The sequence below is a fragment of the Mercurialis annua genome, linkage group LG5 (genome assembly GCF_937616625.2).
Source record: "Mercurialis annua linkage group LG5, ddMerAnnu1.2, whole genome shotgun sequence".
Lineage (NCBI taxonomy): Eukaryota > Viridiplantae > Streptophyta > Magnoliopsida > Malpighiales > Euphorbiaceae > Mercurialis > Mercurialis annua.
The window spans coordinates 41,536,612-41,552,155 of record NC_065574.1 but is presented as its reverse complement, the minus strand read 5'-3'; the positions used below and the strand labels follow the sequence as shown (position 1 = coordinate 41,552,155).

The window sequence follows — 15,544 nt, the reverse complement described above, 5'->3', positions numbered from 1 at the left end:
TAATAATTAAAAAAATGCAGGCGCGGACTGCAAAAATGCCAAAAAGGGGTGCAACACGAGGACTTCCCAGGAGGTCACCCATCCTAGTACTGCTCTCGCCCAAGCACGTTTATCTTCGGAGTTCTGATGGGATCCGGTGCATTAGTGCTGGTATGATCGCACCCGTCACACCTTGCACGATCATCGTATATATCTGCTGCCTTGCAACTCATTCAACCAAAATAAAAACTATCTTTAAAAGTACGTTTTGGTCCCTGAACTTTTTCATATTTCCCGTTTAGTCCCTGCATTGCAATTCACCGGTGCTCGTTACTCGTTACTCGTTCTGTTTACGCGATAGGCGATAATAATTAAAAAAATGCAGGCGCGGACCGCAAAAATGCCAAAAAGGGGTGCAACACGAGGACTTCCCAGGAGGTCACCCATCCTAGTACTGCTCTCGCCCAAGCACGTTTATCTTCGGAGTTCTGATGGGATCCGGTGCATTAGTGCTGGTATGATCGCACCCGTCACACCTTGCACGATCATCGTATATATCTGCTGCCTTGCAACTCATTCAACCAAAATAAAAACTATCTTTAAAAGTACGTTTTGGTCCCTGAACTTTTTCATATTTCCCGTTTAGTCCCTGCATTGCAATTCACCGGTGCTCGTTACTCGTTACTCGTTCTGTTTACGCGATAGGCGATAATAATTAAAAAAATGCAGGCGCGGACCGCAAAAATGCCAAAAAGGGGTGCAACACGAGGACTTCCCAGGAGGTCACCCATCCTAGTACTGCTCTCGCCCAAGCACGTTTATCTTCGGAGTTCTGATGGGATCCGGTGCATTAGTGCTGGTATGATCGCACCCGTCACACCTTGCACGATCATCGTATATATCTGCTGCCTTGCAACTCATTCAACCAAAATAAAAACTATCTTTAAAAGTACGTTTTGGTCCCTGAACTTTTTCATATTTCCCGTTTAGTCCCTGCATTGCAATTCACCGGTGCTCGTTACTCGTTCTGTTTACGCGATAGGCGATAATAATTAAAAAAATGCAGGCGCGGACCGCAAAAATGCAAAAAAGGGGTGCAACACGAGGACTTCCCAGGAGGTCACCCATCCTAGTACTGCTCTCGCCCAAGCACGTTTAACTTCGGAGTTCTGATGGGATCCGGTGCATTAGTGCTGGTATGATCGCACCCGTCACACCTTGCACGATCATCGTATATATATGCTGCCTTGCAACTCATTCAACCAAAATAAAAAATATCTTTAAAAGTACGTTTTGGTCCCTGAACTTTTTCATATTTCCCGTTTAGTCCCTGCATTGCAATTCACCGGTGCTCGTTACTCGTTCTGTTTACGCGATAGGCGATAATAATTAAAAAAATGCAGGCGCGGACCGCAAAAATGCAAAAAAGGGGTGCAACACGAGGACTTCCCAGGAGGTCACCCATCCTAGTACTGCTCTCGCCCAAGCACGTTTAACTTCGGAGTTCTGATGGGATCAGGTGCATTAGTGCTGGTATGATCGCACCCGTCACACCTTGCACGATCATCGTATATATCTGCTGCCTTGCAACTCATTCAACCAAAATAAAAAATATCTTTAAAAGTACGTTTTGGTCCCTGAACTTTTTCATATTTCCCGTTTAGTCCCTGCATTGCAATTCACCGGTGCTCGTTACTCGTTCTGTTTACGCGATAGGCGATAATAATTAAAAAAATGCAGGCGCGGACCGCAAAAATGCAAAAAAGGGGTGCAACACGAGGACTTCCCAGGAGGTCACCCATCCTAGTACTGCTCTCGCCCAAGCACGTTTAACTTCGGAGTTCTGATGGGATCCGGTGCATTAGTGCTGGTATGATCGCACCCGTCACACCTTGCACGATCATCGTATATATCTGCTGCCTTGCAACTCATTCAACCAAAATAAAAAATATCTTTAAAAGTACGTTTTGGTCCCTGAACTTTTTCATATTTCCCGTTTAGTCCCTGCATTGCAATTCACCGGTGCTCGTTACTCGTTCTGTTTACGCGATAGGCGATAATAATTAAAAAAATGCAGGCGCGGACCGCAAAAATGCAAAAAAGGGGTGCAACACGAGGACTTCCCAGGAGGTCACCCATCCTAGTACTGCTCTCGCCCAAGCACGTTTGACTTCGGAGTTCTGATGGGATCCGGTGCATTAGTGCTGGTATGATCGCACCCGTCACACCTTGCACGATCATCGTATATATCTGCTGCCTTGCAACTCATTCAACCAAAATAAAAACTATCTTTAAAAGTACGTTTTGGTCCCTGAACTTTTTCATATTTCCCGTTTAGTCCCTGCATTGCAATTCACCGGTGCTCGTTACTCGTTACTCGTTCTGTTTACGCGATAGGCGATAATAATTAAAAAAATGCAGGCGCGGACCGCAAAAATGCCAAAAAGGGGTGCAACACGAGGACTTCCCAGGAGGTCACCCATCCTAGTACTGCTCTCGCCCAAGCACGTTTATCTTCGGAGTTCTGATGGGATCCGGTGCATTAGTGCTGGTATGATCGCACCCGTCACACCTTGCACGATCATCGTATATATCTGCTGCCTTGCAACTCATTCAACCAAAATAAAAACTATCTTTAAAAGTACGTTTTGGTCCCTGAACTTTTTCATATTTCCCGTTTAGTCCCTGCATTGCAATTCACCGGTGCTCGTTACTCGTTCTGTTTACGCGATAGGCGATAATAATTAAAAAAATGCAGGCGCGGACCGCAAAAATGCAAAAAAGGGGTGCAACACGAGGACTTCCCAGGAGGTCACCCATCCTAGTACTGCTCTCGCCCAAGCACGTTTAACTTCGGAGTTCTGATGGGATCCGGTGCATTAGTGCTGGTATGATCGCACCCGTCACACCTTGCACGATCATCGTATATATCTGCTGCCTTGCAACTCATTCAACCAAAATAAAAAATATCTTTAAAAGTACGTTTTGGTCCCTGAACTTTTTCATATTTCCCGTTTAGTCCCTGCATTGCAATTCACCGGTGCTCGTTACTCGTTCTGTTTACGCGATAGGCGATAATAATTAAAAAAATGCAGGCGCGGACCGCAAAAATGCAAAAAAGGGGTGCAACACGAGGACTTCCCAGGAGGTCACCCATCCTAGTACTGCTCTCGCCCAAGCACGTTTAACTTCGGAGTTCTGATGGGATCCGGTGCATTAGTGCTGGTATGATCGCACCCGTCACACCTTGCACGATCATCGTATATATCTGCTGCCTTGCAACTCATTCAACCAAAATAAAAAATATCTTTAAAAGTACGTTTTGGTCCCTGAACTTTTTCATATTTCCCGTTTAGTCCCTGCATTGCAATTCACCGGTGCTCGTTACTCGTTCTGTTTACGCGATAGGCGATAATAATTAAAAAAATGCAGGCGCGGACCGCAAAAATGCAAAAAAGGGGTGCAACACGAGGACTTCCCAGGAGGTCACCCATCCTAGTACTGCTCTCGCCCAAGCACGTTTGACTTCGGAGTTCTGATGGGATCCGGTGCATTAGTGCTGGTATGATCGCACCCGTCACACCTTGCACGATCATCGTATATATCTGCTGCCTTGCAACTCATTCAACCAAAATAAAAACTATCTTTATAAGTACGTTTTGGTCCCTGAACTTTTTCATATTTCCCGTTTAGTCCCTGCATTGCAATTCACCGGTGCTCGTTACTCGTTACTCGTTCTGTTTACGCGATAGGCGATAATAATTAAAAAAATGCAGGCGCGGACCGCAAAAATGCCAAAAAGGGGTGCAACACGAGGACTTCCCAGGAGGTCACCCATCCTAGTACTGCTCTCGCCCAAGCACGTTTATCTTCGGAGTTCTGATGGGATCCGGTGCATTAGTGCTGGTATGATCGCACCAGTCACACCTTGCACGATCATCGTATATATCTGCTGCCTTGCAACTCATTCAACCAAAATAAAAACTATCTTTAAAAGTACATTTTGGTCCCTGAACTTTTTCATATTTCCCGTTTAGTCCCTGCATTGCAATTCACCGGTGCTCGTTACTCGTTCTGTTTACGCGATAGGCGATAATAATTAAAAAAATGCAGGCGCGGACCGCAAAAATGCAAAAAAGGGGTGCAACACGAGGACTTCCCAGGAGGTCACCCATCCTAGTACTGCTCTCGCCCAAGCACGTTTAACTTCGGAGTTCTGATGGGATCCGGTGCATTAGTGCTGGTATGATCGCACCCGTCACACCTTGCACGATCATCGTATATATCTGCTGCCTTGCAACTCATTCAACCAAAATAAAAAATATCTTTAAAAGTACGTTTTGGTCCCTGAACTTTTTCATATTTCCCGTTTAGTCCCTGCATTGCAATTCACCGGTGCTCGTTACTCGTTCTGTTTACGCGATAGGCGATAATAATTAAAAAAATGCAGGCGCGGACCGCAAAAATGCAAAAAAGGGGTGCAACACGAGGACTTCCCAGGAGGTCACCCATCCTAGTACTGCTCTCGCCCAAGCACGTTTAACTTCGGAGTTCTGATGGGATCAGGTGCATTAGTGCTGGTATGATCGCACCCGTCACACCTTGCACGATCATCGTATATATCTGCTGCCTTGCAACTCATTCAACCAAAATAAAAAATATCTTTAAAAGTACGTTTTGGTCCCTGAACTTTTTCATATTTCCCGTTTAGTCCCTGCATTGCAATTCACCGGTGCTCGTTACTCGTTCTGTTTACGCGATAGGCGATAATAATTAAAAAAATGCAGGCGCGGACCGCAAAAATGCAAAAAAGGGGTGCAACACGAGGACTTCCCAGGAGGTCACCCATCCTAGTACTGCTCTCGCCCAAGCACGTTTAACTTCGGAGTTCTGATGGGATCCGGTGCATTAGTGCTGGTATGATCGCACCCGTCACACCTTGCACGATCATCGTATATATCTGCTGCCTTGCAACTCATTCAACCAAAATTAATAAATATCTTTAAAAGTACGTTTTGGTCCCTGAACTTTTTCATATTTCCCGTTTAGTCCCTGCATTGCAATTCACCGGTGCTCGTTACTCGTTCTGTTTACGCGATAGGCGATAATAATTAAAAAAATGCAGGCGCGGACCGCAAAAATGCAAAAAAGGGGTGCAACACGAGGACTTCCCAGGAGGTCACCCATCCTAGTACTGCTCTCGCCCAAGCACGTTTGACTTCGGAGTTCTGATGGGATCCGGTGCATTAGTGCTGGTATGATCGCACCCGTCACACCTTGCACGATCATCGTATATATCTGCTGCCTTGCAACTCATTCAACCAAAATAAAAACTATCTTTAAAAGTACGTTTTGGTCCCTGAACTTTTTCATATTTCCCGTTTAGTCCCTGCATTGCAATTCACCGGTGCTCGTTACTCGTTACTCGTTCTGTTTACGCGATAGGCGATAATAATTAAAAAAATGCAGGCGCGGACCGCAAAAATGCCAAAAAGGGGTGCAACACGAGGACTTCCCAGGAGGTCACCCATCCTAGTACTGCTCTCGCCCAAGCACGTTTATCTTCGGAGTTCTGATGGGATCCGGTGCATTAGTGCTGGTATGATCGCACCCGTCACACCTTGCACGATCATCGTATATATCTGCTGCCTTGCAACTCACTCAACCAAAATAAAAACTATCTTTAAAAGTACGTTTTGGTCCCTGAACTTTTTCATATTTCCCGTTTAGTCCCTGCATTGCAATTCACCGGTGCTCGTTACTCGTTCTGTTTACGCGATAGGCGATAATAATTAAAAAAATGCAGGCGCGGACCGCAAAAATGCAAAAAAGGGGTGCAACACGAGGACTTCCCAGGAGGTCACCCATCCTAGTACTGCTCTCGCCCAAGCACGTTTAACTTCGGAGTTCTGATGGGATCCGGTGCATTAGTGCTGGTATGATCGCACCCGTCACACCTTGCACGATCATCGTATATATCTGCTGCCTTGCAACTCATTCAACCAAAATAAAAAATATCTTTAAAAGTACGTTTTGGTCCCTGAACTTTTTCATATTTCCCGTTTAGTCCCTGCATTGCAATTCACCGGTGCTCGTTACTCGTTCTGTTTACGCGATAGGCGATAATAATTAAAAAAATGCAGGCGCGGACCGCAAAAATGCAAAAAAGGGGTGCAACACGAGGACTTCCCAGGAGGTCACCCATCCTAGTACTGCTCTCGCCCAAGCACGTTTAACTTCGGAGTTCTGATGGGATCCGGTGCATTAGTGCTGGTATGATCGCACCCGTCACACCTTGCACGATCATCGTATATATCTGCTGCCTTGCAACTCATTCAACCAAAATAAAAAATATCTTTAAAAGTACGTTTTGGTCCCTGAACTTTTTCATATTTCCCGTTTAGTCCCTGCATTGCAATTCACCGGTGCTCGTTACTCGTTCTGTTTACGCGATAGGCGATAATAATTAAAAAAATGCAGGCGCGGACCGCAAAAATGCAAAAAAGGGGTGCAACACGAGGACTTCCCAGGAGGTCACCCATCCTAGTACTGCTCTCGCCCAAGCACGTTTGACTTCGGAGTTCTGATGGGATCCGGTGCATTAGTGCTGGTATGATCGCACCCGTCACACCTTGCACGATCATCGTATATATCTGCTGCCTTGCAACTCATTCAACCAAAATAAAAACTATCTTTAAAAGTACGTTTTGGTCCCTGAACTTTTTCATATTTCCCGTTTAGTCCCTGCATTGCAATTCACCGGTGCTCGTTACTCGTTACTCGTTCTGTTTACGCGATAGGCGATAATAATTAAAAAAATGCAGGCGCGGACCGCAAAAATGCCAAAAAGGGGTGCAACACGAGGACTTCCCAGGAGGTCACCCATCCTAGTACTACTCTCGCCCAAGCACGTTTATCTTCGGAGTTCTGATGGGATCCGGTGCATTAGTGCTGGTATGATCGCACCCGTCACACCTTGCACGATCATCGTATATATCTGCTGCCTTGCAACTCATTCAACCAAAATAAAAACTATCTTTAAAAGTACGTTTTGGTCCCTGAACTTTTTCATATTTCCCGTTTAGTCCCTGCATTGCAATTCACCGGTGCTCGTTACTCGTTCTGTTTACGCGATAGGCGATAATAATTAAAAAAATGCAGGCGCGGACCGCAAAAATGCAAAAAAGGGGTGCAACACGAGGACTTCCCAGGAGGTCACCCATCCTAGTACTGCTCTCGCCCAAGCACGTTTAACTTCGGAGTTCTGATGGGATCCGGTGCATTAGTGCTGGTATGATCGCACCCGTCACACCTTGCACGATCATCGTATATATCTGCTGCCTTGCAACTCATTCAACCAAAATAAAAAATATCTTTAAAAGTACGTTTTGGTCCCTGAACTTTTTCATATTTCCCGTTTAGTCCCTGCATTGCAATTCACCGGTGCTCGTTACTCGTTCTGTTTACGCGATAGGCGATAATAATTAAAAAAATGCAGGCGCGGACCGCAAAAATGCAAAAAAGGGGTGCAACACGAGGACTTCCCAGGAGGTCACCCATCCTAGTACTGCTCTCGCCCAAGCACGTTTAACTTCGGAGTTCTGATGGGATCCGGTGCATTAGTGCTGGTATGATCGCACCCGTCACACCTTGCACGATCATCGTATATATCTGCTGCCTTGCAACTCATTCAACCAAAATAAAAAATATCTTTAAAAGTACGTTTTGGTCCCTGAACTTTTTCATATTTCCCGTTTAGTCCCTGCATTGCAATTCACCGGTGCTCGTTACTCGTTCTGTTTACGCGATAGGCGATAATAATTAAAAAAATGCAGGCGCGGACCGCAAAAATGCAAAAAAGGGGTGCAACACGAGGACTTCCCAGGAGGTCACCCATCCTAGTACTGCTCTCGCCCAAGCACGATTGACTTCGGAGTTCTGATGGGATCCGGTGCATTAGTGCTGGTATGATCGCACCCGTCACACCTTGCACGATCATCGTATATATCTGCTGCCTTGCAACTCATTCAACCAAAATAAAAACTATCTTTAAAAGTACGTTTTGGTCCCTGAACTTTTTCATATTTCCCGTTTAGTCCCTGCATTGCAATTCACCGGTGCTCGTTACTCGTTACTCGTTCTGTTTACGCGATAGGCGATAATAATTAAAAAAATGCAGGCGCGGACCGCAAAAATGCCAAAAAGGGGTGCAACACGAGGACTTCCCAGGAGGTCACCCATCCTAGTACTGCTCTCGCCCAAGCACGTTTATCTTCGGAGTTCTGATGGGATCCGGTGCATTAGTGCTGGTATGATCGCACCAGTCACACCTTGCACGATCATCGTATATATCTGCTGCCTTGCAACTCATTCAACCAAAATAAAAACTATCTTTAAAAGTACATTTTGGTCCCTGAACTTTTTCATATTTCCCGTTTAGTCCCTGCATTGCAATTCACCGGTGCTCGTTACTCGTTCTGTTTACGCGATAGGCGATAATAATTAAAAAAATGCAGGCGCGGACCGCAAAAATGCAAAAAAGGGGTGCAACACGAGGACTTCCCAGGAGGTCACCCATCCTAGTACTGCTCTCGCCCAAGCACGTTTAACTTCGGAGTTCTGATGGGATCCGGTGCATTAGTGCTGGTATGATCGCACCCGTCACACCTTGCACGATCATCGTATATATCTGCTGCCTTGCAACTCATTCAACCAAAATAAAAACTATCTTTAAAAGTACGTTTTGGTCCCTGAACTTTTTCATATTTCCCGTTTAGTCCCTGCATTGCAATTCACCGGTGCTCGTTACTCGTTCTGTTTACGCGATAGGCGATAATAATTAAAAAAATGCAGGCGCGGACCGCAAAAATGCCAAAAAGGGGTGCAACACGAGGACTTCCCAGGAGGTCACCCATCCTAGTACTGCTCTCGCCCAAGCACGTTTATCTTCGGAGTTCTGATGGGATCCGGTGCATTAGTGCTGGTATGATCGCACCCGTCACACCTTGCACGATCATCGTATATATCTGCTGCCTTGCAACTCATTCAACCAAAATAAAAACTATCTTTAAAAGTACGTTTTGGTCCCTGAACTTTTTCATATTTCCCGTTTAGTCCCTGCATTGCAATTCACCGGTGCTCGTTACTCGTTCTGTTTACGCGATAGGCGATAATAATTAAAAAAATGCAGGCGCGGACCGCAAAAATGCAAAAAAGGGGTGCAACACGAGGACTTCCCAGGAGGTCACCCATCCTAGTACTGCTCTCGCCCAAGCACGTTTAACTTCGGAGTTCTGATGGGATCCGGTGCATTAGTGCTGGTATGATCGCACCCGTCACACCTTGCACGATCATCGTATATATCTGCTGCCTTGCAACTCATTCAACCAAAATAAAAAATATCTTTAAAAGTACGTTTTGGTCCCTGAACTTTTTCATATTTCCCGTTTAGTCCCTGCATTGCAATTCACCGGTGCTCGTTACTCGTTCTGTTTACGCGATAGGCGATAATAATTAAAAAAATGCAGGCGCGGACCGCAAAAATGCAAAAAAGGGGTGCAACACGAGGACTTCCCAGGAGGTCACCCATCCTAGTACTGCTCTCGCCCAAGCACGTTTGACTTCGGAGTTCTGATGGGATCCGGTGCATTAGTGCTGGTATGATCGCACCCGTCACACCTTGCACGATCATCGTATATATCTGCTGCCTTGCAACTCATTCAACCAAAATAAAAACTATCTTTAAAAGTACGTTTTGGTCCCTGAACTTTTTCATATTTCCCGTTTAGTCCCTGCATTGCAATTCACCGGTGCTCGTTACTCGTTACTCGTTCTGTTTACGCGATAGGCGATAATAATTAAAAAAATGCAGGCGCGGACCGCAAAAATGCCAAAAAGGGGTGCAACACGAGGACTTCCCAGGAGGTCACCCATCCTAGTACTGCTCTCGCCCAAGCACGTTTATCTTCGGAGTTCTGATGGGATCCGGTGCATTAGTGCTGGTATGATCGCACCAGTCACACCTTGCACGATCATCGTATATATCTGCTGCCTTGCAACTCATTCAACCAAAATAAAAACTATCTTTAAAAGTACATTTTGGTCCCTGAACTTTTTCATATTTCCCGTTTAGTCCCTGCATTGCAATTCACCGGTGCTCGTTACTCGTTCTGTTTACGCGATAGGCGATAATAATTAAAAAAATGCAGGCGCGGACCGCAAAAATGCAAAAAAGGGGTGCAACACGAGGACTTCCCAGGAGGTCACCCATCCTAGTACTGCTCTCGCCCAAGCACGTTTAACTTCGGAGTTCTGATGGGATCCGGTGCATTAGTGCTGGTATGATCGCACCCGTCACACCTTGCACGATCATCGTATATATCTGCTGCCTTGCAACTCATTCAACCAAAATAAAAACTATCTTTAAAAGTACGTTTTGGTCCCTGAACTTTTTCATATTTCCCGTTTAGTCCCTGCATTGCAATTCACCGGTGCTCGTTACTCGTTACTCGTTCTGTTTACGCGATAGGCGATAATAATTAAAAAAATGCAGGCGCGGACCGCAAAAATGCAAAAAAGGGGTGCAACACGAGGACTTCCCAGGAGGTCACCCATCCTAGTACTGCTCTCGCCCAAGCACGTTTAACTTCGGAGTTCTGATGGGATCCGGTGCATTAGTGCTGGTATGATCGCACCCGTCACACCTTGCACGATCATCGTATATATCTGCTGCCTTGCAACTCATTCAACCAAAATAAAAACTATCTTTAAAAGTACGTTTTGGTCCCTGAACTTTTTCATATTTCCCGTTTAGTCCCTGCATTGCAATTCACCGGTGCTCGTTGCTCGTTACTCGTTCTGTTTACGCGATAGGCGATAATAATTAAAAAAATGCAGGCGCGGACCGCAAAAATGCCAAAAAGGGGTGCAACACGAGGACTTCCCAGGAGGTCACCCATCCTAGTACTGCTCTCGCCCAAGCACGTTTATCTTCGGAGTTCTGATGGGATCCGGTGCATTAGTGCTGGTATTATCGCACCCGTCACACCTTGCACGATCATCGTATATATCTGCTGCCTTGCAACTCATTCAACCAAAATAAAAACTATCTTTAAAAGTACGTTTTGGTCCCTGAACTTTTTCATATTTCCCGTTTAGTCCCTGCATTGCAATTCACCGGTGCTCGTTACTCGTTCTGTTTACGCGATAGGCGATAATAATTAAAAAAATGCAGGCGCGGACCGCAAAAATGCAAAAAAGGGGTGCAACACGAGGACTTCCCAGGAGGTCACCCATCCTAGTACTGCTCTCGCCCAAGCACGTTTGACTTCGGAGTTCTGATGGGATCCGGTGCATTAGTGCTGGTATGATCGCACCCGTCACACCTTGCACGATCATCGTATATATCTGCTGCCTTGCAACTCATTCAACCAAAATAAAAACTATCTTTAAAAGTACGTTTTGGTCCCTGAACTTTTTCATATTTCCCGTTTAGTCCCTGCATTGCAATTCACCGGTGCTCGTTACTCGTTACTCGTTCTGTTTACGCGATAGGCGATAATAATTAAAAAAATGCAGGCGCGGACCGCAAAAATGCCAAAAAGGGGTGCAACACGAGGACTTCCCAGGAGGTCACCCATCCTAGTACTGCTCTCGCCCAAGCACGTTTATCTTCGGAGTTCTGATGGGATCCGGTGCATTAGTGCTGGTATGATCGCACCCGTCACACCTTGCACGATCATCGTATATATCTGCTGCCTTGCAACTCATTCAACCAAAATAAAAACTATCTTTAAAAGTACGTTTTGGTCCCTGAACTTTTTCATATTTCCCGTTTAGTCCCTGCATTGCAATTCACCGGTGCTCGTTACTCGTTCTGTTTACGCGATAGGCGATAATAATTAAAAAAATGCAGGCGCGGACCGCAAAAATGCAAAAAAGGGGTGCAACACGAGGACTTCCCAGGAGGTCACCCATCCTAGTACTGCTCTCGCCCAAGCACGTTTAACTTCGGAGTTCTGATGGGATCCGGTGCATTAGTGCTGGTATGATCGCACCCGTCACACCTTGCACGATCATCGTACTCATTCAACCAAAATAAAAACTATCTTTAAAAGTACGTTTTGGTCCCTGAACTTTTTCATATTTCCCGTTTAGTCCCTGCATTGCAATTCACCGGTGCTCGTTACTCGTTCTGTTTACGCGATAGGCGATAATAATTAAAAAAATGCAGGCGCGGACCGCAAAAATGCAAAAAAGGGGTGCAACACGAGGACTTCCCAGGAGGTCACCCATCCTAGTACTGCTCTCGCCCAAGCACGTTTAACTTCGGAGTTCTGATGGGATCCGGTGCATTAGTGCTGGTATGATCACACCCGTCACACCTTGCACGATCATCGTATATATCTGCTGCCTTGCAACTCATTCAACCAAAATAAAAACTATCTTTAAAAGTACGTTTTGGTCCCTGAACTTTTTCATATTTCCCGTTTAGTCCCTGCATTGCAATTCACCGGTGCTCGTTACTCGTTCTGTTTACGCGATAGGCGATAATAATTAAAAAAATGCAGGCGCGGACCGCAAAAATGCAATAAAGGGGTGCAACACGAGGACTTCCCAGGAGGTCACCCATCCTAGTACTGCTCTCGCCCAAGCACGTTTAACTTCGGAGTTCTGATGGGATCCGGTGCATTAGTGCTGGTATGATCGCACCCGTCACACCTTGCACGATCATCTTATATATCTGCTGCCTTGCAACTCATTCAACCAAAATAAAAACTATCTTTAAAAGTACGTTTTGGTCCCTGAACTTTTTCATATTTCCCGTTTAATCCCTGCATTGCAATTCACCGGTGCTCGTTACTCGTTACTCGTTCTGTTTACGCGATAGGCGATAATAATTAAAAAAATGCAGGCGCGGACCGCAAAAATGCCAAAAAGGGGTGCAACACGAGGACTTCCCAGGAGGTCACCCATCCTAGTACTGCTCTCGCCCAAGCACGTTTATCTTCGGAGTTCTGATGGGATCCGGTGCATTAGTGCTGGTATGATCGCACCCGTCACACCTTGCACGATCATCGTATATATCTGCTGCCTTGCAACTCATTCAACCAAAATAAAAACTATCTTTAAAAGTACGTTTTGGTCCCTGAACTTTTTCATATTTCCCGTTTAGTCCCTGCATTGCAATTCACCGGTGCTCGTTACTCGTTCTGTTTACGCGATAGGCGATAATAATTAAAAAAATGCAGGCGCGGACCGCAAAAATGCAAAAAAGGGGTGCAACACGAGGACTTCCCAGGAGGTCACCCATCCTAGTACTGCTCTCGCCCAAGCACGTTTAACTTCGGAGTTCTGATGGGATCCGGTGCATTAGTGCTGGTATGATCGCACCCGTCACACCTTGCACGATCATCGTATATATCTGCTGCCTTGCAACTCATTCAACCAAAATAAAAACTATCTTTAAAAGTACGTTTTGGTCCCTGAACTTTTTCATATTTCCCGTTTAGTCCCTGCATTGCAATTCACCGGTGCTCGTTACTCGTTACTCGTTCTGTTTACGCGATAGGCGATAATAATTAAAAAAATGCAGGCGCGGACCGCAAAAATGCCAAAAAGGGGTGCAACACGAGGACTTCCCAGGAGGTCACCCATCCTAGTACTGCTCTCGCCCAAGCACGTTTATCTTCGGAGTTCTGATGGGATCCGGTGCATTAGTGCTGGTATGATCGCACCCGTCACACCTTGCACGATCATCGTATATATCTGCTGCCTTGCAACTCATTCAACCAAAATAAAAACTATCTTTAAAAGTACGTTTTGGTCCCTGAACTTTTTCATATTTCCCGTTTAGTCCCTGCATTGCAATTCACCGGTGCTCGTTACTCGTTCTGTTTACGCGATAGGCGATAATAATTAAAAAAATGCAGGCGCGGACCGCAAAAATGCAAAAAAGGGGTGCAACACGAGGACTTCCCAGGAGGTCACCCATCCTAGTACTGCTCTCGCCCAAGCACGTTTAACTTCGGAGTTCTGATGGGATCCGGTGCATTAGTGCTGGTATGATCGCACCCGTCACACCTTGCACGATCATCGTACTCATTCAACCAAAATAAAAACTATCTTTAAAAGTACGTTTTGGTCCCTGAACTTTTTCATATTTCCCGTTTAGTCCCTGCATTGCAATTCACCGGTGCTCGTTACTCGTTCTGTTTACGCGATAGGCGATAATAATTAAAAAAATGCAGGCGCGGACCGCAAAAATGCAAAAAAGGGGTGCAACACGAGGACTTCCCAGGAGGTCACCCATCCTAGTACTGCTCTCGCCCAAGCACGTTTAACTTCGGAGTTCTGATGGGATCCGGTGCATTAGTGCCGGTATGATCGCACCCGTCACACCTTGCACGATCATCGTATATATCTGCTGCCTTGCAACTCATTCAACCAAAATAAAAACTATCTTTAAAAGTACGTTTTGGTCCCTGAACTTTTTCATATTTCCCGTTTAGTCCCTGCATTGCAATTCACCGGTGCTCGTTACTCGTTACTCGTTCTGTTTACGCGATAGGCGATAATAATTAAAAAAATGCAGGCGCGGACCGCAAAAATGCAATAAAGGGGTGCAACACGAGGACTTCCCAGGAGGTCACCCATCCTAGTACTGCTCTCGCCCAAGCACGTTTAACTTCGGAGTTCTGATGGGATCCGGTGCATTAGTGCTGGTATGATCGCACCCGTCACACCTTGCACGATCATCGTATATATCTGCTGCCTTGCAACTCATTCAACCAAAATAAAAACTATCTTTAAAAGTACGTTTTGGTCCCTGAACTTTTTCATATTTCCCGTTTAGTCCCTGCATTGCAATTCACCGGTGCTCGTTACTCGTTCTGTTTACGCGATAGGCGATAATAATTAAAAAAATGCAGGCGCGGACCGCAAAAATGCCAAAAAGGGGTGCAACACGAGGACTTCCCAGGAGGTCACCCATCCTAGTACTGCTCTCGCCCAAGCACGTTTAACTTCGGAGTTCTGATGGGATCCGGTGCATTAGTGCTGGTATGATCGCACCCGTCACACCTTGCACGATCATCGTATATATCTGCTGCCTTGCAACTCATTCAACCAAAATAAAAACTATCTTTAAAAGTACGTTTTGGTCCCTGAACTTTTTCATATTTCCCGTTTAGTCCCTGCATTGCAATTCACCGGTGCTCGTTACTCGTTACTCGTTCTGTTTACGCGATAGGCGATAATAATTAAAAAAATGCAGGCGCGGACCGCAAAAATGCCAAAAAGGGGTGCAACACGAGGACTTCCCAGGAGGTCACCCATCCTAGTACTGCTCTCGCCCAAGCACGTTTAACTTCGGAGTTCTGATGGGATCCGGTGCATTAGTGCTGGTATGATCGCACCCGTCACACCTTGCACGATCATCGTATATATCTGCTGCCTTGCAACTCATTCAACCAAAATAAAAACTATCTTTAAAAGTACGTTTGGTCCCTGAACTTTTTCATATTTCCCGTTTAGTCCCTGCATTGCAATTCACCGGTGCTCGTTA

General features: G+C 45.7%; 46 non-coding genes across 46 annotated transcripts; all 46 read right to left on the bottom strand.

Moving 5' to 3' along the window:
* Positions 1 to 45: 45 nt before the first annotated feature.
* On the bottom strand, positions 46 to 164 carry LOC126684710 (5S ribosomal RNA). The gene has a single exon (XR_007642882.1). It is a non-coding gene; the product is annotated as a 5S ribosomal RNA (ribosomal RNA).
* Positions 165 to 389: 225 nt separating this feature from the next.
* On the bottom strand, positions 390 to 508 carry LOC126684709 (5S ribosomal RNA). The gene has a single exon (XR_007642881.1). It is a non-coding gene; the product is annotated as a 5S ribosomal RNA (ribosomal RNA).
* A 225-nt stretch (positions 509 to 733) lies between these two features.
* LOC126684708 (5S ribosomal RNA) lies at positions 734 to 852 on the bottom strand. The gene has a single exon (XR_007642880.1). It is a non-coding gene; the product is annotated as a 5S ribosomal RNA (ribosomal RNA).
* A 218-nt stretch (positions 853 to 1,070) lies between these two features.
* Positions 1,071 to 1,189, bottom strand: LOC126685362 (5S ribosomal RNA). Its single transcript, XR_007643468.1, has one exon. It is a non-coding gene; the product is annotated as a 5S ribosomal RNA (ribosomal RNA).
* A 218-nt stretch (positions 1,190 to 1,407) lies between these two features.
* LOC126684901 (5S ribosomal RNA) lies at positions 1,408 to 1,526 on the bottom strand. Its single transcript, XR_007643065.1, has one exon. It is a non-coding gene; the product is annotated as a 5S ribosomal RNA (ribosomal RNA).
* Positions 1,527 to 1,744: 218 nt separating this feature from the next.
* Positions 1,745 to 1,863, bottom strand: LOC126685361 (5S ribosomal RNA). Its single transcript, XR_007643467.1, has one exon. It is a non-coding gene; the product is annotated as a 5S ribosomal RNA (ribosomal RNA).
* Positions 1,864 to 2,081: 218 nt separating this feature from the next.
* On the bottom strand, positions 2,082 to 2,200 carry LOC126684531 (5S ribosomal RNA). The gene has a single exon (XR_007642705.1). It is a non-coding gene; the product is annotated as a 5S ribosomal RNA (ribosomal RNA).
* Positions 2,201 to 2,425: 225 nt separating this feature from the next.
* Positions 2,426 to 2,544, bottom strand: LOC126684707 (5S ribosomal RNA). The gene has a single exon (XR_007642879.1). It is a non-coding gene; the product is annotated as a 5S ribosomal RNA (ribosomal RNA).
* A 218-nt stretch (positions 2,545 to 2,762) lies between these two features.
* On the bottom strand, positions 2,763 to 2,881 carry LOC126685360 (5S ribosomal RNA). The gene has a single exon (XR_007643466.1). It is a non-coding gene; the product is annotated as a 5S ribosomal RNA (ribosomal RNA).
* A 218-nt stretch (positions 2,882 to 3,099) lies between these two features.
* On the bottom strand, positions 3,100 to 3,218 carry LOC126685359 (5S ribosomal RNA). Its single transcript, XR_007643465.1, has one exon. It is a non-coding gene; the product is annotated as a 5S ribosomal RNA (ribosomal RNA).
* A 218-nt stretch (positions 3,219 to 3,436) lies between these two features.
* On the bottom strand, positions 3,437 to 3,555 carry LOC126684530 (5S ribosomal RNA). Its single transcript, XR_007642704.1, has one exon. It is a non-coding gene; the product is annotated as a 5S ribosomal RNA (ribosomal RNA).
* A 225-nt stretch (positions 3,556 to 3,780) lies between these two features.
* LOC126684973 (5S ribosomal RNA) lies at positions 3,781 to 3,899 on the bottom strand. Its single transcript, XR_007643133.1, has one exon. It is a non-coding gene; the product is annotated as a 5S ribosomal RNA (ribosomal RNA).
* A 218-nt stretch (positions 3,900 to 4,117) lies between these two features.
* On the bottom strand, positions 4,118 to 4,236 carry LOC126685358 (5S ribosomal RNA). Its single transcript, XR_007643464.1, has one exon. It is a non-coding gene; the product is annotated as a 5S ribosomal RNA (ribosomal RNA).
* A 218-nt stretch (positions 4,237 to 4,454) lies between these two features.
* LOC126684899 (5S ribosomal RNA) lies at positions 4,455 to 4,573 on the bottom strand. The gene has a single exon (XR_007643064.1). It is a non-coding gene; the product is annotated as a 5S ribosomal RNA (ribosomal RNA).
* Positions 4,574 to 4,791: 218 nt separating this feature from the next.
* On the bottom strand, positions 4,792 to 4,910 carry LOC126685357 (5S ribosomal RNA). Its single transcript, XR_007643463.1, has one exon. It is a non-coding gene; the product is annotated as a 5S ribosomal RNA (ribosomal RNA).
* Positions 4,911 to 5,129: 219 nt separating this feature from the next.
* Positions 5,130 to 5,248, bottom strand: LOC126684529 (5S ribosomal RNA). Its single transcript, XR_007642703.1, has one exon. It is a non-coding gene; the product is annotated as a 5S ribosomal RNA (ribosomal RNA).
* A 225-nt stretch (positions 5,249 to 5,473) lies between these two features.
* Positions 5,474 to 5,592, bottom strand: LOC126684705 (5S ribosomal RNA). Its single transcript, XR_007642877.1, has one exon. It is a non-coding gene; the product is annotated as a 5S ribosomal RNA (ribosomal RNA).
* Positions 5,593 to 5,810: 218 nt separating this feature from the next.
* Positions 5,811 to 5,929, bottom strand: LOC126685356 (5S ribosomal RNA). Its single transcript, XR_007643462.1, has one exon. It is a non-coding gene; the product is annotated as a 5S ribosomal RNA (ribosomal RNA).
* A 218-nt stretch (positions 5,930 to 6,147) lies between these two features.
* LOC126685354 (5S ribosomal RNA) lies at positions 6,148 to 6,266 on the bottom strand. The gene has a single exon (XR_007643460.1). It is a non-coding gene; the product is annotated as a 5S ribosomal RNA (ribosomal RNA).
* Positions 6,267 to 6,484: 218 nt separating this feature from the next.
* LOC126684528 (5S ribosomal RNA) lies at positions 6,485 to 6,603 on the bottom strand. Its single transcript, XR_007642702.1, has one exon. It is a non-coding gene; the product is annotated as a 5S ribosomal RNA (ribosomal RNA).
* A 225-nt stretch (positions 6,604 to 6,828) lies between these two features.
* Positions 6,829 to 6,947, bottom strand: LOC126684368 (5S ribosomal RNA). The gene has a single exon (XR_007642549.1). It is a non-coding gene; the product is annotated as a 5S ribosomal RNA (ribosomal RNA).
* A 218-nt stretch (positions 6,948 to 7,165) lies between these two features.
* Positions 7,166 to 7,284, bottom strand: LOC126685353 (5S ribosomal RNA). Its single transcript, XR_007643459.1, has one exon. It is a non-coding gene; the product is annotated as a 5S ribosomal RNA (ribosomal RNA).
* A 218-nt stretch (positions 7,285 to 7,502) lies between these two features.
* On the bottom strand, positions 7,503 to 7,621 carry LOC126685352 (5S ribosomal RNA). The gene has a single exon (XR_007643458.1). It is a non-coding gene; the product is annotated as a 5S ribosomal RNA (ribosomal RNA).
* A 218-nt stretch (positions 7,622 to 7,839) lies between these two features.
* LOC126684821 (5S ribosomal RNA) lies at positions 7,840 to 7,958 on the bottom strand. Its single transcript, XR_007642990.1, has one exon. It is a non-coding gene; the product is annotated as a 5S ribosomal RNA (ribosomal RNA).
* Positions 7,959 to 8,183: 225 nt separating this feature from the next.
* LOC126684972 (5S ribosomal RNA) lies at positions 8,184 to 8,302 on the bottom strand. Its single transcript, XR_007643132.1, has one exon. It is a non-coding gene; the product is annotated as a 5S ribosomal RNA (ribosomal RNA).
* A 218-nt stretch (positions 8,303 to 8,520) lies between these two features.
* On the bottom strand, positions 8,521 to 8,639 carry LOC126685351 (5S ribosomal RNA). Its single transcript, XR_007643457.1, has one exon. It is a non-coding gene; the product is annotated as a 5S ribosomal RNA (ribosomal RNA).
* A 218-nt stretch (positions 8,640 to 8,857) lies between these two features.
* On the bottom strand, positions 8,858 to 8,976 carry LOC126684704 (5S ribosomal RNA). The gene has a single exon (XR_007642876.1). It is a non-coding gene; the product is annotated as a 5S ribosomal RNA (ribosomal RNA).
* Positions 8,977 to 9,194: 218 nt separating this feature from the next.
* Positions 9,195 to 9,313, bottom strand: LOC126685350 (5S ribosomal RNA). Its single transcript, XR_007643456.1, has one exon. It is a non-coding gene; the product is annotated as a 5S ribosomal RNA (ribosomal RNA).
* Positions 9,314 to 9,531: 218 nt separating this feature from the next.
* Positions 9,532 to 9,650, bottom strand: LOC126684527 (5S ribosomal RNA). Its single transcript, XR_007642701.1, has one exon. It is a non-coding gene; the product is annotated as a 5S ribosomal RNA (ribosomal RNA).
* Positions 9,651 to 9,875: 225 nt separating this feature from the next.
* Positions 9,876 to 9,994, bottom strand: LOC126684970 (5S ribosomal RNA). The gene has a single exon (XR_007643131.1). It is a non-coding gene; the product is annotated as a 5S ribosomal RNA (ribosomal RNA).
* A 218-nt stretch (positions 9,995 to 10,212) lies between these two features.
* Positions 10,213 to 10,331, bottom strand: LOC126685348 (5S ribosomal RNA). The gene has a single exon (XR_007643455.1). It is a non-coding gene; the product is annotated as a 5S ribosomal RNA (ribosomal RNA).
* Positions 10,332 to 10,556: 225 nt separating this feature from the next.
* LOC126685347 (5S ribosomal RNA) lies at positions 10,557 to 10,675 on the bottom strand. Its single transcript, XR_007643454.1, has one exon. It is a non-coding gene; the product is annotated as a 5S ribosomal RNA (ribosomal RNA).
* Positions 10,676 to 10,900: 225 nt separating this feature from the next.
* On the bottom strand, positions 10,901 to 11,019 carry LOC126684933 (5S ribosomal RNA). The gene has a single exon (XR_007643095.1). It is a non-coding gene; the product is annotated as a 5S ribosomal RNA (ribosomal RNA).
* Positions 11,020 to 11,237: 218 nt separating this feature from the next.
* LOC126684524 (5S ribosomal RNA) lies at positions 11,238 to 11,356 on the bottom strand. The gene has a single exon (XR_007642699.1). It is a non-coding gene; the product is annotated as a 5S ribosomal RNA (ribosomal RNA).
* Positions 11,357 to 11,581: 225 nt separating this feature from the next.
* On the bottom strand, positions 11,582 to 11,700 carry LOC126684703 (5S ribosomal RNA). Its single transcript, XR_007642875.1, has one exon. It is a non-coding gene; the product is annotated as a 5S ribosomal RNA (ribosomal RNA).
* A 218-nt stretch (positions 11,701 to 11,918) lies between these two features.
* LOC126685346 (5S ribosomal RNA) lies at positions 11,919 to 12,037 on the bottom strand. The gene has a single exon (XR_007643453.1). It is a non-coding gene; the product is annotated as a 5S ribosomal RNA (ribosomal RNA).
* A 199-nt stretch (positions 12,038 to 12,236) lies between these two features.
* LOC126684378 (5S ribosomal RNA) lies at positions 12,237 to 12,355 on the bottom strand. The gene has a single exon (XR_007642558.1). It is a non-coding gene; the product is annotated as a 5S ribosomal RNA (ribosomal RNA).
* A 218-nt stretch (positions 12,356 to 12,573) lies between these two features.
* LOC126685345 (5S ribosomal RNA) lies at positions 12,574 to 12,692 on the bottom strand. The gene has a single exon (XR_007643452.1). It is a non-coding gene; the product is annotated as a 5S ribosomal RNA (ribosomal RNA).
* Positions 12,693 to 12,917: 225 nt separating this feature from the next.
* On the bottom strand, positions 12,918 to 13,036 carry LOC126684702 (5S ribosomal RNA). The gene has a single exon (XR_007642874.1). It is a non-coding gene; the product is annotated as a 5S ribosomal RNA (ribosomal RNA).
* A 218-nt stretch (positions 13,037 to 13,254) lies between these two features.
* Positions 13,255 to 13,373, bottom strand: LOC126685344 (5S ribosomal RNA). The gene has a single exon (XR_007643451.1). It is a non-coding gene; the product is annotated as a 5S ribosomal RNA (ribosomal RNA).
* A 225-nt stretch (positions 13,374 to 13,598) lies between these two features.
* On the bottom strand, positions 13,599 to 13,717 carry LOC126684701 (5S ribosomal RNA). Its single transcript, XR_007642873.1, has one exon. It is a non-coding gene; the product is annotated as a 5S ribosomal RNA (ribosomal RNA).
* Positions 13,718 to 13,935: 218 nt separating this feature from the next.
* Positions 13,936 to 14,054, bottom strand: LOC126685342 (5S ribosomal RNA). Its single transcript, XR_007643449.1, has one exon. It is a non-coding gene; the product is annotated as a 5S ribosomal RNA (ribosomal RNA).
* A 199-nt stretch (positions 14,055 to 14,253) lies between these two features.
* On the bottom strand, positions 14,254 to 14,372 carry LOC126684274 (5S ribosomal RNA). The gene has a single exon (XR_007642461.1). It is a non-coding gene; the product is annotated as a 5S ribosomal RNA (ribosomal RNA).
* A 225-nt stretch (positions 14,373 to 14,597) lies between these two features.
* Positions 14,598 to 14,716, bottom strand: LOC126685341 (5S ribosomal RNA). The gene has a single exon (XR_007643448.1). It is a non-coding gene; the product is annotated as a 5S ribosomal RNA (ribosomal RNA).
* Positions 14,717 to 14,934: 218 nt separating this feature from the next.
* Positions 14,935 to 15,053, bottom strand: LOC126685340 (5S ribosomal RNA). The gene has a single exon (XR_007643447.1). It is a non-coding gene; the product is annotated as a 5S ribosomal RNA (ribosomal RNA).
* Positions 15,054 to 15,278: 225 nt separating this feature from the next.
* On the bottom strand, positions 15,279 to 15,397 carry LOC126685339 (5S ribosomal RNA). Its single transcript, XR_007643446.1, has one exon. It is a non-coding gene; the product is annotated as a 5S ribosomal RNA (ribosomal RNA).
* Positions 15,398 to 15,544: the final 147 nt, after the last annotated feature.